Source organism: Lycium ferocissimum, chromosome 1 (genome assembly GCF_029784015.1).
Source record: "Lycium ferocissimum isolate CSIRO_LF1 chromosome 1, AGI_CSIRO_Lferr_CH_V1, whole genome shotgun sequence".
NCBI lineage: Eukaryota > Viridiplantae > Streptophyta > Magnoliopsida > Solanales > Solanaceae > Lycium > Lycium ferocissimum.
Genome location: NC_081342.1, coordinates 42,969,229 through 42,987,656, shown reverse-complemented (window position 1 = coordinate 42,987,656; position 18,428 = coordinate 42,969,229).

The following is an 18,428-nucleotide window of genomic DNA, read 5'->3' as shown; positions in this document are numbered from 1 at the left end:
CGCGTCTTATTGTGTTATGCTACCGGTCCACTACGACCATAGATTACATGTGACCGTGTAAAAAAAAATCCGAGAGCTTATCTACGTTTTCTGTTACTTGTTGACGTAAGGACTTTTGAAGATTTTATATGTAATAAGAGTTAGCGGGTTCGCTCGGCTTCAAATATGGGGTCGGGTGCCCATCACACCCTAGAAAAATCGGGGTGTGACAAATATCCTCGGCTCTAATCTTCAACTGGTGATAACCTGATCTCAAATCAAACTTAGAGAAAATCGACACACCCTTAAGCTAATCAAACAATTCAATAATACGGGGTATCAGATACTTGTTTTGAACAGTAACCTTGTTCAATAGTAGATGATCATTACACATCAGCATAGGACCATCTTTCTTCTTCACAAACAAAATGGGAGCACCCAAGGGGAAACACTTGGTCTAATGAATCTCTATCTCAATAGTCCTGTAACTGCTCCTTCAACTCCCTCAACTCTGCTGGAGCTATATAGTACGGTGGAATAGAAATAGGCCGAGTGCCTTGCTGCATATTAATACGTAAAATAAATATCACGATAAAGTGGTATATCAGGTAAGTCTTTCGCAAACACACTAACTACTAGTACTGACTCCAAAGAAGGAGTATCTGCACTGGTATCCCAGTTATGAGACAAGTAATCTAAACACCCCTTATCTACCAACTTCTTCGCCCGAAGGAACGATATAATCTTATTAAGAGCAGGGCTAGGATTACCCTTCCACTATAATCTCGGAATGGCGGGCATAGCTAATGCGACTGTCTTGGCGTGACAGTCCAGAATCGCGTGATAAGGAGACAACCAACTCATAACTAAGATAACATCAAAATCTACCATATCAAGGACCACCAAGTATACCCACGTACCATTAACCATGAAAGTAAATGTACAAGACCGATAGACTCAATATACCACCACATAATCTCCAACTGGAGTAGACACACGAATAAGAACCTCAAGTAGATCACATATCAGAACCAAACCCATGAAATATGTGGACACATAAGAGAAAGTAGAGCCCGAATCAAATAATGCTGAAGCTATCCAGTGACAGATTGAAATAGTACTTGTGATAACTACATCAGAGTCTCGGACTGTGTGCCTCCACGACCACTCTGACTCGACTGAGCTCCACCTCTCGCTACCTGAGAACTACCCTACGGGGCTGATGACCACCTCTCCTGGACAAATAACCACCTCTGCTAGGCTGCGAACCACCTCCGCCTGAAGATCCACCTCTACAAAATGAAGGAACTAGAGTCCTGTGTGTCTGAAATTTAGAACCCTACTGAGTCCCATTCTGTCTGGGTCTAGGACCCTCTCTCGCAAGAGGCCATAGGTCACCATACTCATTGCAACCTTGAACAACCCGGGCTGCAAAATGGATACAGAAGAACCAGAATACTCTCCACGATCTGCAGGTCGAAGATGAAAACCTTGTGAAGTTTGTCTAAGATTGAATACACTATGACCCAAAGGACCACCAGCTGAAACCTGTAATGCTGACTAAAAAGGGCGGCTAGAATGATGCTGAAATTTTTTGCCCAAATGGCCCCCACCTCTGGATAAAGAACCACTAAAATTGCTGAACCAGCATCCTCTTGTCCTTACCTCCACCCAGCCTGAATCTTCGAAAACTCAACCTCAGTAACATGGTTAACCACAGAATGGAAAAAAGATCTAGAAGCCACTAGTTGTAAGGCGGCCAGCTTTAATGGAAGCACCAACCCATTGACGAACCTCTTCACTCTCTCTGCCTCGGTAGGGAGTAACTAAACTAAATAATGAGCCAAGGAGTAGAATCTTGACTCATACTCAGCGGCCGTCATCCCTCTCTGCTCTAGACCATTGAACTCGTCTCTCCTCCTATCTTTCAGAGTCCAGGGGACGTACTTCTCCAGGAAGAACTGATAAAACTCAATTTAAGTCAAATGAGGTGACCCGCCATTGGTTGATATTCCTCGTAGGAACTCCACCACATCTTTGCATCCCCACACAACTAAAAAGCAACATAATCAACACCATGCGACTCTACGACCCCTAACTTGTGGAGCCACTCATGACAATCAATACGAAACTTATACGTATCCTTATCAGGTGTACCATAAAACTCAAGCGACTTCATCTTGGTAAACCCCCAAATATATCCTGCTCCTCATGAGTCATAGCCGGGCCAGCAACAGGCTTAGGAGCAAAAGTAGGTGGTGGATCTCATCAATAAAGGGTGTCATAGCAGAGATACACTGTGCCCCGTGTGTCTAATAGTGCTTGGAAGTCTAACCTCCAGCTTTAGTCTGAGATCTGTCAGATGTAGCTGGAATGCCACCCGCCTGGGTGAACCCTTCAAGAAGGCTCAAGATGTGAACCATGGCATCTTGCAGTACGGGAGTAGCAATAACCTCGGGCTAAGCCTAGGCTGGTCCCAACTCCTCCTCGGCCTTGGGCTCATGCTCATGCTCTATCTCTGGCACAGGCGATAATGATCTGGCTCGGGCCTGGCCAGCCACAGGTGCTCTACCCCGTGTCGTTACTGCCCTACGACCTCTAACTCTACCTCAACCTCTAGCTCAGCCACGGCCTCGACCTCTAGCGACTGGTACTTGTAACTCGTCTCTCATAACCGTCGTACGTGTCCTCACCATCTGTGAGAGAATAGGAATAGAAGTTAGATACCAATTTGAATCGTTTAGATACTAATTTGAATAAAGTAGCATGAAAGGTTTTAAAGAATGGGAAGTGTCCTAAATATCCTATAGCCTCTCGCATATAAGTACATAGCTCATCATACTGATCCCTAAGACTCTACTGGACATTACTCTTGTACTCCTAAGACCGGTAAACCTAGGTCTCTGATACCAACTTATAACGACCCAACTCTGGGCTGGTGGGGGCAGCCACACTATTCCCCCTGGTGGGCGAACCCTTCCCTTAAAGCTAAAACATATGAGTTAACATTCAACAGATGAAAGTAGACAGAGATAAATAACAGTCTTAATTTGTATAAACAGTGCAGAAATACTAGATACACATAACCCCAAGAATGGTCTAAAATCGTACAAAGGCTACTACTAATAAGTACATAGTCTGACAGAATAATACAAGTCTCAAATACTAAGGATACTGTCTAAAGTAAGAAGGGATAAATATATGAAAGAGGCATCTTTAGGCTGCAGATCAACAAGTAGCTCACCCTAGAATCTCAGGCAATACCTCAGATCACTAGCAAGGTCGGGATGTCGGACTAGCAACAAACTCTGCACTCAAGAAAAGTGCAACAAGTGTAGTATTACAACCACACATACTCGTAGGTATCTTAGGCTGACAACGACTAGTTCACATACCTAATAGAAAGAAATTAGACAATTAGAGCAGATAAGTAGTCAAAAACAGGTCATGAAATATGTCAAGTATAAGATCAGATAATAAGTATAAGCTGCCAAGTCAATAGTCAAGAAAAGATAAATGTATGTGAATGCAGTGCTATGCAATGCAATGAAACTGTAGTGACTTGCCACACAGGCCCTTCTCTATGTAGGGCGGTGCCACACAAGCTCTTCTCTACTGTACACATGTTAAGGGAAATTCCTCAATAGCCATGACCTATGGGGGACCGGTGAAGTCCATGTACGCACTTTCTCACTCCAATATACGACCTCGGATCACAAGCACCCATCCTACTCCAGTGAAGTCCTAAGATAACGGGTCTCATCTCTCCTTTACGCTCTCCGGCAAAGACCTCAGAGGCTACCCTCCATCACTTATCATCATTTTATAACCACAGTCATATCATATAAGGGATTAAATAGGATGCAATGCCATGCATAAAATCAGCCTCAATAACATCACATACTAGTAAATCAACAGATACCTGCCATAGATCGCGTATCAATTCAACCCATCAATATTATCTTTCTTTTATTCCAGATGATAAGTGAGATATCAAGAGACAGAGAGAAATACAGTCCAATTCACATAATATCAAGTATGGCATCAAGCCCAGATGATAGAAATCATACCAACCAGTGGAATTAACACCACAACCATGGCCCAAGGCCTATCTTGCTTTCCCCGTCAATGACTAAAATCTTCATATGCTTCGCTAATCGAAGTATAACCAAAGGTAAGTCGAAACTTACCTCAATAGTTGAAGGTGCCACGAACTAGTCTACTAGAGCTTTCAACTTCTGAATAGCTTCCGAACGATCAAAGTCTAACAAGTAATTAATCTATGTTAGGTTACGAAACTAACGATATCCATATAACCATAATCCCCATATCGAAATCAAAACTGACCTTAAAAAGGAACCCCGAGCCCATAAGGGCAAAAATTGAAATTCATTTTGAAAAAGGTTTATCCAAGGTCTAAGGAGTCAAAAATACCAAGGTTCATCACAAACCAGTCTCAATTTAGCATCAATTTCGCTAATCCATTAACACCCCCAATTTAGAGAAAAACCCTTATTTTCCATAATAATAAACCTTGTGTAATAAAAGGATTCAAGCTTAGGAAGCAGTTACCCATTGATCAAACGATTAGAAACTATGAAATTAACATGATTTAGAAAGAAAATAGTTCAAAAATCAATTTCGGGTTCATCACCGAAAACCCCCAACTGAGACTCATAGTTTCTACCATAGATTCCATAAACAATATGCTAAAAACAATAAAAGAGTGTAAGGAACTTACCCCCAAGGATGAATCTAAAAAATCTCCACAAAATCGCCCCTTAAAACCCTCCATGCTTCCAATTTGGTGAACAAAAAGAAAAGGCTTCGAATTGGGATTTATGGTTTCTGATTTTCCAGCGATTTCGACCCCGTATATGTGGAGAATTATCCGCAGATGGGGCCATGCTTAATACCTCATACCCTCGCATATGTGAACCAAATCTCATAGAGGCCGGCATGCAGATGCAACCCAAGTCCGCAGATGCGGCACACCAGACTCCAGAAAAATCTAGTTTTTCACCATGTTCCACTCGAAACCCAAAAATCCTCTGAGACATCCCAATACAAACAAAATATGTAACCCACTATACAATACGCTATGAACTCATTCGCTCCCTCGGAATTAAAAAATTAGGTCATCTTGACCGGGTCAACCCCTAAACCCCAAAAATAAGGTTTCCAACCCAAAGACCAAAATGCCCCGAGTGCCTCGGGAGCTTAACCAAACATCCAACCTAGTTATAATCAACCTTCCAAACCTGATGGAATCGATGAAACTCCAAAAAAGTCTCGTTTACTTAAAAGTCAACTATTGTAATTCAACTTAAAAGCTTCTAATTTCTTCAAATTCCATCAAGACTCACCCGACTACCTTGGGCATCGTGCTAGCCATCCTTGCAGTCAAAATTACTCTAACTAAGCTAGGAGAAGAGTCAATGGGGTGAAAGGGACAAAAGGGCCTTAACGACCAAACGTGTCGTTACGTGATACCAATAAAATAACCTTTCATCCTCAAACAAAAAAGAGACGAAGAAGGAATGTACCTAAATTAGTGAAAAGCAAAGGATATCTACTATGCATATAGGCCTCAGTCTCCCATGTAGCATCCTCAACTGGACAGTGCATCCATTGTACCTTCGTTGAACCAAGCTCTTTTGATCTCAAATTTCTCACTTGCCTATCCAATATCGCTACCGGCTCGTCCTCAAAGGACAGATTATGATCGAACAATACCGAGTCCCACTGGATGATATAAGACCCATCAGAATGGTACTTCTTCAACATAGAAACATAGAACACCGGGTGAACACCCGCTAAGCCTGGTGGTAAAGCCAACTCATAAGCCACCTCACCAATACGTCGAAGAATCTCAAATGGCCCAATGAACCTCAAGCTTAACTTACTTTTCTTCCCAAACCTCATCACACCCTTCATGGGAGAAACCTTCAATGCAACCTGGTCACAAACCATGAACTCCATACCATGAACCTTCCGGTCTATATACTCTTTTTGCCTACTTTGAGCTTCAAGAAGCTTTTCCCGAATCTACTTCACTTTAACCAAGGACTCTCTCAAAAAGCCCATATCACATGGTCTCACCTCAAGTGCATCAAACCAACCAATTGGAGAACGACAACTCCTACCATATAAAGCCTCAAATCAAGTCATGTTATACTCGAGTGATAACTGTTATAGTACAAAAACTGTGCCAAAGGTAAGAACTTGTCTCAAGGACCACTGAATTCAATCACACAAGCCCGCAACATATCCTCTAACACCTTAATAGTTCTCTCAGACTGACCATGTATCTGTGGGTGGAAGGCGGTACTAAGATCCAACTTAGTCCCCAATTCCTTCTGTAAAGTCCTCCATAAATGGGAAGTGAACTGAGTGCCTCTGTTTGAAATGATGGAAACAGGCACACCTTGAAAGCTGATAATCCCTGTAATGTAGATCCTAGCCAACTTCTTCAAGTTATAGGTAGTCTGAACTAAAATGAAGTGTGCATTTCTTATCTAAATAAGGTGCAACAACAAATAAATCTTCAAGTAATTAAATCATCACACTTGTCCATTGCTAGAGTAATTCCTAGTAGTCGGTCACTGTTTCCCCCAAAAGCCTATATTGTATTCAAACTTATCGATCAATTTATGTTCCTTTAGCATTCACTTCATAAATAAAGTAGTCTCAAAAAATAAACAAGCTCATAGCTCAAAATGACTCCTTCTTATCAGCATACCCCAAGATATCAAGTAAACCTTCAAACACGACCATTACTAAAAGACTACACCCGACTATTCCCAAAAGGCTGAATCATCCATAGTAACTTTTGCCCGACGAGCACAACCACCACTTGTGATCATCATATAACTGAAAATTATTCATTAGAATACCTTTCATTACATCCATTGTTACAACTCGTAAATTTTCGCATTATTTGAGTCATAAGTGAAGTAACGTAAGCCCGGAGAGGCTATAGAACCCCTATATGGTTAAGAAATACTTTTAATATATGTTAAGCATGTATCTAAATTTTTTGGGATCAAGCGAGTTGAAGAAAATTAAGTTCGTCGAAACTCGGGAAAAAATAGGTAGAATTCTGGATAGGATTTTGGGCCAAATTTCAAGAGGTATAACTTCTAGTGTATAAGGAACTATAGAATGCATAACCTATTTAAATTCAAATTCATAGAGTCTTCTTTCCAATGCAACTGACGGATCACAAATTAGAGAAGTACGGTGCCATGTACAGCCCGTACAAAATCACGGTTTCATGTACGGCCTGTACCTCGTAAATAGAATGTTGTATATTTGCAAGCCCAGTTACAGCCCGTACATGCTGTGCATACATTGAGGCGGTGGCTGACCTTTGGTTGTTTTAAATCTATTTTAAGGTTCATTTTCACTCATTTCTCACCCTAACTTCGACCATACACTCCCATAAACCCTCCGAATAGATTACAAAGGTTCCATGGTGATTCCCAAGTGATTACACCATGATCCCACATCAAAAGTCAAGATAGAAGAAGAATACTACCACATGGATGTTGTAAAGAGATTAAAGGTCATTGTAAGCTAAGGGGAGTTTGATTTTCGAGTTGTAGCTGCTGTACAAGGTATGTATATCATCCTTTTGCTTGGGCTTAAGGTTGTTTTAGTGTTGGTTGTTGTAAATGGTTGAGAAAAGTATAAACTAGCTTACAGAGATGTTATTTAAGATTGATGAGTTCCATGGGCTATTCTCTTGTTAAATTTGTATGGCATAAGGCTAGAACTTTTGATGAATATATTTATTAACTTGTTAAGAGTAATGGTGAGTTAAAGTAAGAAGTTGATAAGGGGTGATATGGTTTATACGGGTTCCAATCCAAGCTTGTCGCTCGTTGTGAGATGTTAATGACTTGTTGTTGTTATATGGTGTCTTGTTATTCATGTTTGTATTTTCTGGATTGCTCTGGTTGTTGTTTTTGATATATGGATTTGGAGGAAGTTTATGATATAGGGGAGATGCCGTCCAAATTTTCTTAGACAAGCTACTTGCTTAAGTTACGAACGTAATCTCTATGTAGTTTTAATCATGAGCCTCATTGTGCTATTGTAGATTGAATTATTTTATGGGTTGCTTGAGAGGTATTAAGGATTTAAGGAGATTGAGGTATATTAAGGCACTTTCTCTTATTCTTTGGCATGATTCCTAATGAAACAAAATGTAAATGAACGATATTCATAATGGCTTCATTTCTAGAAATAATAGAAGTTTGTGTTCTTTCCCTCTATTTAATGGCACTAATGCCTGTTGTATTGCTCATTGATCCTTAGATCCAAGTTATGTTGATGATGTTAGCTCCATAATGTTAATCGGAGGTGCAACGACCTCACATCACTCCGATAAGATCATGGCATTCCTCTATGGCTCTATATATATATATATATATATATATATATATATATATATTATAATATTGATGCCCACCGAGGTCATTGGTGTTATACACACACACACACACACACACACACACACACACACACACACACACACACACATATATATATATATATATATATATATATATATATATATATATATATATATATATATATATATATATATATATATATATATATATATGTACGATGGCGCTATATACGCAACCCTGATCAGGTGGATATTATGATGATGCCCACAGAGGCTTGACGGCGCTATATACGCGTATATATATTATATGATGATGGTGCTATATACACGTATATATTGTATTCATGTATATCATGGCCCCCAATGGCGATAGAGAGCCAAGGTTGAGTTTCTTATTCCTCTATTACATTGATATCTTTCTTCATGTTGTTATCTTCCCTACATACTAGGTACTTTATTCATACTGACATCTCTTTTTCCTGGTGGCACTGTGTTTCATGCCCGCAGGGCCTGATAGACAGGTTGACGATCCTCACAGTAGGCTACCAGCTCAGCGGAAGGTGTTGTTGCACTCCACTTGCTTTGGAGTTACCTTTTGGATCAGTATGACTATGTATATATGTTATGGGTATGGCGGGGCCCTATCCCGACCTTATTACAATTATGTACTCCTTAGAAGCTTGTAGACAAATGTCAGGTATCTAAATGTTTTGTATGGCCGTGTCGGGCTATAGTTTGACATACAAATGTCTATACCGGCCTGGTAGGCCCGTATATCTTATGTATATCATGTTGGGGTCATTTCTTATCGAGTATTCCTTATGTTCTATTCATATTGTCCCATGGCAGCCCCATGACCCACTTATGTATGTTAGTACGACTACGGATATACGATATGGTGGTGCCCGACAAGTAAGGCTCGGGTGCCCATTGCAGCCCTTCGATTTGGGTCATGACAAACTTAGTATCAGAGCAGGTCTGTCCTAGGGATATCTACAAGACATTTCTAGTAGGGTCTTATTTATGGGTGCGTAGCACGCCACACTTATAAACAGGAGGTTGCAGAGCATTTTGGATGGTTATCCTTCTTTCATTACCTAGATCATGCTATAGAGCTGAGTCATAGGATATTAAATTCTTAACCCTAACCTTTGTTTATTTTATAGTTAGAAGATGACTTTTATAGTTAGAAGAAGACTTGTACGGGAAGGACTACGGATGATCTGAGGGCTAAGGTGATGACGGGAGTGGGAGTGAGTTACTCCATAGAGGAGGATCCATCTGAGGGTATGACTACTGTCGAGACCGATCTGTCTGAGATTCAGGATGGGCCATCATTCAGGGTGCTTTTGACCCCGGCAATGTTAGAACAATAAGGGAGAGCTTCAGTATCACTAATTCCGCCGGTAGTCCCAGTTGACCAGGAAGTAAGGAGAGTAGTGCAGATTCTGACATTGTTAGTTGATTTTCACACTCCGTGCCATGACAGAGCGCTTGAGGATATGGGGTCCTCTGAGGGATTGATAAGCCTGCAGTCTTGGGCAGACAGCCTAGTCTGAGGGATTGATAAGCCCGCAGTCTTGGGCAGAGAGCCTAGAATAATGGGTACCTATATAGGGTTCTCAGGTAGTAGCAGGCCGTGAATAAGAAGGCAACAGACAAGACCACTACCCCATCTTATACCAAATCAGGGTTCTCAGGTAGGGCCGAGCAAGGCCCATGTATATCAGGATACCAAGACCGGAGTGATGCAGGTTGAGGGAGACCACATTGTAGGCTGTGCGGCCGGGCACATACCCTGCCTTATCGTATGCGTGATGGGGGTTGCTTTTGGTGCAGGAGCCAGTGGCACCAGATTCAAAACTGCGCTAGCTTGAATTGAGGGGATCCGAATAAGGGAAAAGGGAGAGCCCAGGGTACTGATACTACGAGAGGATAAGTAATGATGACAGGTATACTTACTATTTTGATAAAAATATTTACATACCTTTGGGAGTGGTGTTGATATATTATATGTGATATTGTGAAGATAACCTTTAAAGCATTATAGATAAAGCCCAAAAAGGAAGGGAATAAAACTAGAAGGAGAGATTTAGATGGGATTTCCAGTCGGGCGATAGTAAATGACCGCGTTTACATTTTGATCGGTTAGCAACCTTAGGGGTGTTAGATTAACTAGGCAACGGTATGACTAGATAGAAGTTGTATTTTGTTTATATGGAAGGTATGGGAAGGATATGTATATGTTTTAGTATGATGTTTAAGTTTTATATACGAATGGTCTACAAGCAAAAAGGTAAAACACAAATGATGGAATAGGAAAAGAGTGTGGATTATAAGGATTGCGATGCTTAATGTCCATGATGACACGATATGGAATTGCAAGATTCGTACAAAGATAGTTATATTGTTTTGAGCATCAATGGGATAAAAAATGGTTAAGAAAAGGCAGAAGGACGACGTATGTTACTCAATGAGTTATATATCGATGGAAGCTTTCTTATCCATAGTTCAATATCTGTGAAGATGTCATGAAGTTATATGAGTATAAAGTTATAAGGATCATGAACTTTCATAGAGGAACATATAGGGTGAAAGGTAAGACCAGGATGCGAGACATATGAAGTTAATGTAAGAGGATTGATTAATGAAGGGTTTAGGAAATAAATTTGATGTTTTGCAAGAAGGATGCCCAGATTTGGCATATGAAGTAAGCTTATCCAGAAAGTTTTATGACTATAAGATTATCGAGTAAGTAATGCAAGATTGAGTAGCTAATGGAGAAAGAAAGTGATGCTTGGCGAAGACCATTAAGAATAACATAAAGGGCAAAAAATTGTGAACGATAGAAGCAAAATCCAGGAAGAATAGAAGGTGAATGAGTTCGAGAAAAGTGATGTAAGTTACGTTCTTCATTAACGATGAACTAGTAATCTAAAGGAGACCTACCAGAAGGTCAAATGATTATGCAATTGCAAGGCATCAACATTGATAGATGACTAAGGATGGACTTGAGCCAAGGTATTTAAAGGGAATCTTTTACTAGCTACAATTATAATGATTGAATGAGTAAACGAATAGGAGGAGAAGGACGATTAGTGGAAAGAGATCCGGTGGAAAATTATAAAATATCTCTTGGATAGAAGGTTAAGCCCATTCAGGACCAGTATGTTTGTAAGGATATGTGACCCTCTACGTATATATGCACCTTGATAGATTTGCTCAGAAGACGAACGGTTCTTTGTTAGATCAATAGTAAACCGCCAAGAATATAGATCTACGAGAAATAGAAAAATGAGTAGAATTTTAAACATAAAGTATTGGACCACTTCCCTAAGGGGGGAAGACGAGATGATAGAGTACTAGGTTAGAAGGGTACCTTGTTAAACAACGAAAAGATAGAAAGACCGTGACAGATAGAGATTAGAAACCACTTTAAAGTATGACGTATGAGTATAACGATAAGGAAAAAGAGACGAATTGACGACGGGCGTAGTCAGACACCTTGTACACGATAATGTTAAAAAGAATGATAGGCAAAAATTGGGAGGTATAGCTCCATAGGAAAATCTGCTTGAGATTATAAGGTGAAGGCACAATGACAGGTCAATTAAAGAAGGAATAGAGAAGGATTAATCACGGTAGCACTCAAAGTTAAAGGCGAACTATGATAATATCTAATGGTGTAGTTACTCTGAATTAGTCGTACAATACAAAGTTGTAATATCAAGGGACAACCGGAATGGAAACAACGATAGAGGATGGTACACTTCTAACCAAAACAAGTTAGTAAAACATAACGTCGACTTTGAAGGTAAAACGTGGATGTGATAATAGGAGAAAGACGGAGTGAGAAAGAGTTGAAATAAAGGCAAGTTGGTATACGGAGACAAATTGCTATATCTGGCATAACCACGACGGAATATGATAACATGTATGGGGTTGCAGAGGAGGAAGCCAATAGACGATGTCCAAAACTTCATGACCTAAAGGCCTACTATATCCAGGACTAGTCCATATGCCTCTAAAAAGTAAAAATTTTTATCATGATCGGGATAGGGCGCTGGCCTACCCATCATGTCTGTAAACACAAAAGAGAAAGACTCCAAAGCTAGACCTGGTAACTTGGATGAGTGGAGCTTACCAATCTACTGATATCTTGTCCCGCCTACTGGGAAGTTATATCTGTCTGTCTGTCAGCACCTACAGGCATGAATGCAGTGCCACCGGCAAAAAGAACATCAGTACGAAATAATGTACCAAGTATGTAAGGCAATAGAATAGCTGAAACTGAAACTGAACTGAAAAGCATAATAATCTGGAGGCTAAAGAGTGCCCTGGAATAACTCACCTGATCTAACTCATATCAAATGCAATATAATAATATCATATCTCTCACTGACTAAGTGGTCAGGCAATTGTAAAATCTCACTGACCATAAGGCCAGGCAATAATATCTCACTGACCCATCGGCCGGGCAATAATATCTTACTGACCAAGCGACCAAGCAATAATGTCTCATTGACCAAGCGGCCAGGCAATAATATCTCACTGACCAAGGAAATAATATCTCACTGGCCAAGTGGTCAGGAAATAATATCTCATTGACCAAGTGGCCAGGGAATAATATCTCACTGATCAAGCGGCCAGGCAATAATTTCTCACTGACTAAGCGGCCAGGCAATGATATCTCATTGACCAAGCAGCCAGGCTAAAGAAAATATATGTATATCATGCTTCAAGTGTATGCAAAATTTTATATAATATATCAACGTATCCCTCTAACTCAACTGACATCAAAGGGGATGAGAAGCGGATAAAAATCCCTCAAAGGGACCACACAAGCACTCGAGAGACTATAGATCACTAAGACAAGATGTAGTCGATAAGGGTCTCGTGATATGATTCGTATGCCTTTACTTGTAACCTTAAGGATAATATCACTCTAAGCTTACGTTGGTTAACTTACGATGAAACATAATGTACAAAAGTACGAGGTGTAATATCCTTCCCCCTCCCCCCCACAGAAACATTCATCCTCAAATGTTAAACTTTCAGAGGTCTATAAAAATTTCGGCAGAGTCTCCCCTGCAATCATACTATTACCAACTTGCCACGCAGTCAACAATACAACACAATGCCAAATAGGGCTAGAACAACCAATAGTAACAATGGTCTCACAAGACCAACAAAAGTAGCTAGCAATATATTACTCACTTGAATGTGATGGTGTCTCGGTCTAAATCTCCTCTAAGATTGGAAACAAATGGGAGTATCTGGACTTCATATCTTCCTCATCTTCCCAAGTCATCTCCTTAATATTCTTAATCCTCAAGAGTACTTTTACGGAAGCCACATTTTTATTCCTCAATCTACGAAACTGGCGGTCTAGGATAGAAACAGGTTCCTCTTCATATGATAGCTACTCTGTGACTTGGACATCATCAACTGGCACGACTCAGTAGGGATCTCCAATACACTTGCGGATCATGGATGTATGGATAAATGGAATCTTTTGGATTTGATGAAATCTTCGGGTTCCTTCAGAGTGTCGTCTTCGGGATGTGTCTCCGGGTACCTCTATAAACACTTAGTAAAAGTGTTAGTAAGAGAATAAATAACTATCGAATGAATTAAAGAAATAATAAATAAACTTAATATAAAAACCAGTCTTTTGTATAGGGAGGCCTTGGAAATCGGACGAAAATTTCTTCGTCGGCCATTTGGGTTTAGTATTCACCCAGATGAATTTAAATAAATGCGATAAAATGGGTAACAATACCATTGGCAGCGGGAAGTATTTCCTGTGCAAAAATAATAATATTTATTTAGTAAACAATGTCAAGTACGACCCAAAATGTTGCCAACTATGACGAAAATGATCATCAAAGCAAGATTCAACAAAAGTAAAAATGTAAAAGCAGTCAAGAAAGAAGCCAACAACAATGGTGTTCACTAGACAACGTTAGCCGTAGCCGAAAAAGTGTAGAAATAGTCCGCCAACAACAAAAATAGTAATCAAGAGCCAGAGGTCGAAAAAATGTTACAATATGCTGAAAAACTTGAGATATCACTGAAGAACATCAAAGCAAGACCAAATCAGTCCGACAACTAGCAACAAAGATAATGTTTAGCCAAAAAATAGAACAAGCAGCTTCGCCGGATTTTTGATTTCTGACTAGATTTAGTGACGAAAAAGGAAGAATGGTGGCTGGTCGCCGGCGTTGCTTCCACGGCGTCACCATAGCAACGCCACAAACACAAAATCCGACCAGCTATGGAGAAAATATAGCAAGAAAAAGAAGGTCTTTGGAGTTCGAACTCCTCCGGCCAGATCTGAAAGCTCTTGGAGCAATCAATGGCGTCGCCGGAGTTCCTGGAAACAATATAAAAGCAAAAAAGAAGAAAAGGGTAGGGGAGAAGGCCGTCACAGTTGCTGGTTTTCGCTGGAGAAATCTAGAAAATAAAAAAGGTACACAAAAACGTTAGAGGGGGAAAGGGAGGCGAATAGTGGAGGAAGAGTGGTGGCGGTGGTTTTGTGGTGTTCGTCGGAGCTACAGTAGCTCACCGGAGATGATGGAGAACTTGGTCACTACCCACTTAGAGAAATGAGGGAGAGTTTTGATCATTAACTAGGCTTAGAAAAGAAGAAAGAGATCTGAAAATATTTTGTGTTTTGTATGGGTAGAAGATTAAAATGAAATTAACCCCTCCCTTTTCTTATAATGTAAATAAATACCCTCTTTTGTCCAAAAAATAATGGTCTTCCCCCTCTTGTCCACTTTACCCCTTTTAACTCGTGTGTAAAATTGTATTGACCAATGGATGGAGAACCCAACCCATCACTTCAAATGTCACCTTTTTAAAAGGTGACAAGATCTTGATTTGATCGAATTCTTTCTCTGCATTTAAGATTAATTGCTCTGGTTTTCTCTACACTGATGGACTGTACTAAAATATAGTTAACTAATACATGTATAAATAATAATGTAAGTATAAAATATAAATATTAATGTATAAGATACAAAAATGTACTGCCATAAAATAAAGAAACAATTATTAATTGCACAAAATGATTGTATTACGCTATACATGTGCAAAAATAATGATTCTTGAAAAATGTCAATAAGTTGATAAAACTCCAAAAATGAGGACAACTATCAATAAATCATCAAAAATGTAAAAAATGTGTATAAAGTGTATTTCGTGCTCTTTTAACTATCAGGGCTCCCCGAAAAGTTAATTTTAAGCACGTCGAGCCAAAATTAGGTGTCAACATCTGTCATGTAAACTACTCGTCTACAGGAAAAAAAACATTTCATACACATCCATACACAACATACATACATATGCATTCACATACATTTACTATACATACATATGTCATATCTGTACCTAGCCCTTTCGGGACTCGGTGTCATCCGTACCCAGCCCTTTCGGGACTCATTGTTATCCGTACACGGCCCTTTCGGGACATTCTTATCCGTACACGGACCTTTCGAGACTCGTTCTTATCCCCAACTGATCAGTGAGATGCAATGCATACATACATACATATACATAAAAATGATGCATAAATGAAGTCAACGTCATAATTAGCATTATCGTTATCACTATATCCTTCCTTAGAAGATCAACTATCGTAAGGTGAAGTCGACGATGTCATGGGAGTCTCGAGGATCATAAACTTAGATAGCATTGAAAATAGAATCATTATCATCGCTATATCTCACCTCGAAGGAACGAGTAACATGAGGTGAGACCATCAACAATAAGTGAGATCAATGGATTCATGGAATGGCTCAATAATCTCATAATGCCCTCAAATCATAGCTTCGGAATTTCTAGAATAAAATCATCATCATCATGTTCGTCATAGAAAACATCTCATCCTTAGTCTCATAAGAAGCTTTTAAGAATCATGAACTTTTAACTTTTGAAAACAAGGAGGTTATGGAAACATTTATGGAATCATAACATAGGAATCATACCTTTTGAAAGAAAGGGACTAGCCTTAGCATACTTGAAAATTCACGTCTCTGCTCTTCCACCTATTTATGCTCTCGCAATCTACATATAAGACCATTCATGCTATAATTAGGTCCATTGTTATATACTTATCCTAGGCCTTCAAATAAATCTTTCTAGAATCTGCCGAAGTTTCGGCAGCATCTCCTCTGTTTATATGCCTAGCCCAAAATTGTAATTCAGCAACAACAACAACAACATCAATACCAACATTAACAACATCACTTTCAACACTAACATGTGCCATAAAACAGCCCACATCCTGTTTTCCAAATTCCATAACTAGCCAACTTACTAAATAATTATTTAACGACTTTGTCTTCGAGAATAAACCGGTATTAATGTAAATAGAAAGAGATTCATACCTTATTCTTGTTAAAACAGCAATATCTTCGATATCCACGCTAAAATACACCGCAAAACAATACTAGAATCACAACCATGCGTTATCCGGGCCTCGATTAACCAAAATTACTTCAAATCCTCAATTTTTTATGACATAATTTCCCTTTGTGTTGCTGCTCTAAAATATGATTTATTTTGGTGAAAAAAATGGGGTTTTGCCCCTTTTATAAGGTTCAAATTCGAGTCGGGTCACTGTAGCAGTATTGTAGCAAGTCGGTTACTGTAGCACGCGTTTCTACTCTGTCAACCTAACTTGTAACGTCCATAATTATCTACTCCGATGTCATATAGATGAGCGATTTTTTGCGTTGCAAACTAGACTCGACGAACTTCATTTAAGGCTTTTGAAACACCTTAAAACTTCTAATATACTAGGAGATATACCCATCCAAAATTGACCCAAAATTCTATCAACTTTTTTTCCAAGTTTTGACAAATTTATTTTCTTCGATTTGCTTGGTCCCGGAGTTTCCCATAGCTTATTATATGAACGTAAACCATCATGACCAAAGGATTAGTTCATATAATATCAAATATCCTTGAAGGGAACTCCAGTATCCATAATTAGAGCGTCCAACACTTATAAATTTCCAAGCACGAAACTATGGGGTGTAACACATAGGCAATTACTTTACCATGTTGCATCAATACGCAACCCAACCCGATACTCGATTTGTTACAATAAATAGCATGGCCATCTGATCCCTCTAGAAGTGCTATAATTGGTTTTGAAGTCAATCTATCCTTTAATTCCTGAAAACTCCGCTCGCAAGTTTTTGTCCACTACAACTTAGCTGCTTTCGATTCAGCTTCATCAGTGGTGCTGAAAGAGAGGAAAATCCTTCTACGAACCTCTTGTAATATCCTGCTAAACCCAGAAAACTATGAACTTCTATAGGTGTCGTGGGTCTAGGCCAGGTCTTCATGGCCTCTATCTTCTGAGGATTAACCCTGATGCCCTCGTCTGATACAATGTGCCCCAGGAATACTACGGAGTTTAGCGAAAACTCACATTTAGAGAACTTCGCATATAACTTCCGATCCTGCAGAACTCTGAGTACTACACGCAAATGATCTGCATGTCCTACTTCTTATAGAGAGTAGACAAGAATATCATTAATAAATACAATCACAAGATCTAAGAAGGGTTTGAATATCTTTTGTTCATCAAATCCATGAATATTCTTTGGCGCATTAATAAACCCACAAGACATTACAAGGAACTCAAAATGACCATATCTGGTCCGAAAGGCTGGCTTCAGAATATCACTCTCCCTAACCCTAACCTGATGATAACCCTATCTCAAAATCCTGTAACTGATCAAATAAGTCATCAATCCTTGGGAGAGGGTACTTGTTCTTTATCATCACCTTATTCAGTGTCGGTAATCAATACATATCCGCAGTGAGCAGTCTTTCTTTCTTACAAACAATCTTTGGTACACCCCACGGTGAAGTACTAGGCTTGATGAAGCCTTTCTTGAGAAAGTCTTTCAGCTGCTTCTTCAATTCCTTCAACTCAGTAGGAGCCATTTTGTAAAGAGGAATAGATACCGGCTGAGTATCCGGTAACACATCTATAGCAAAGTAAATCTCC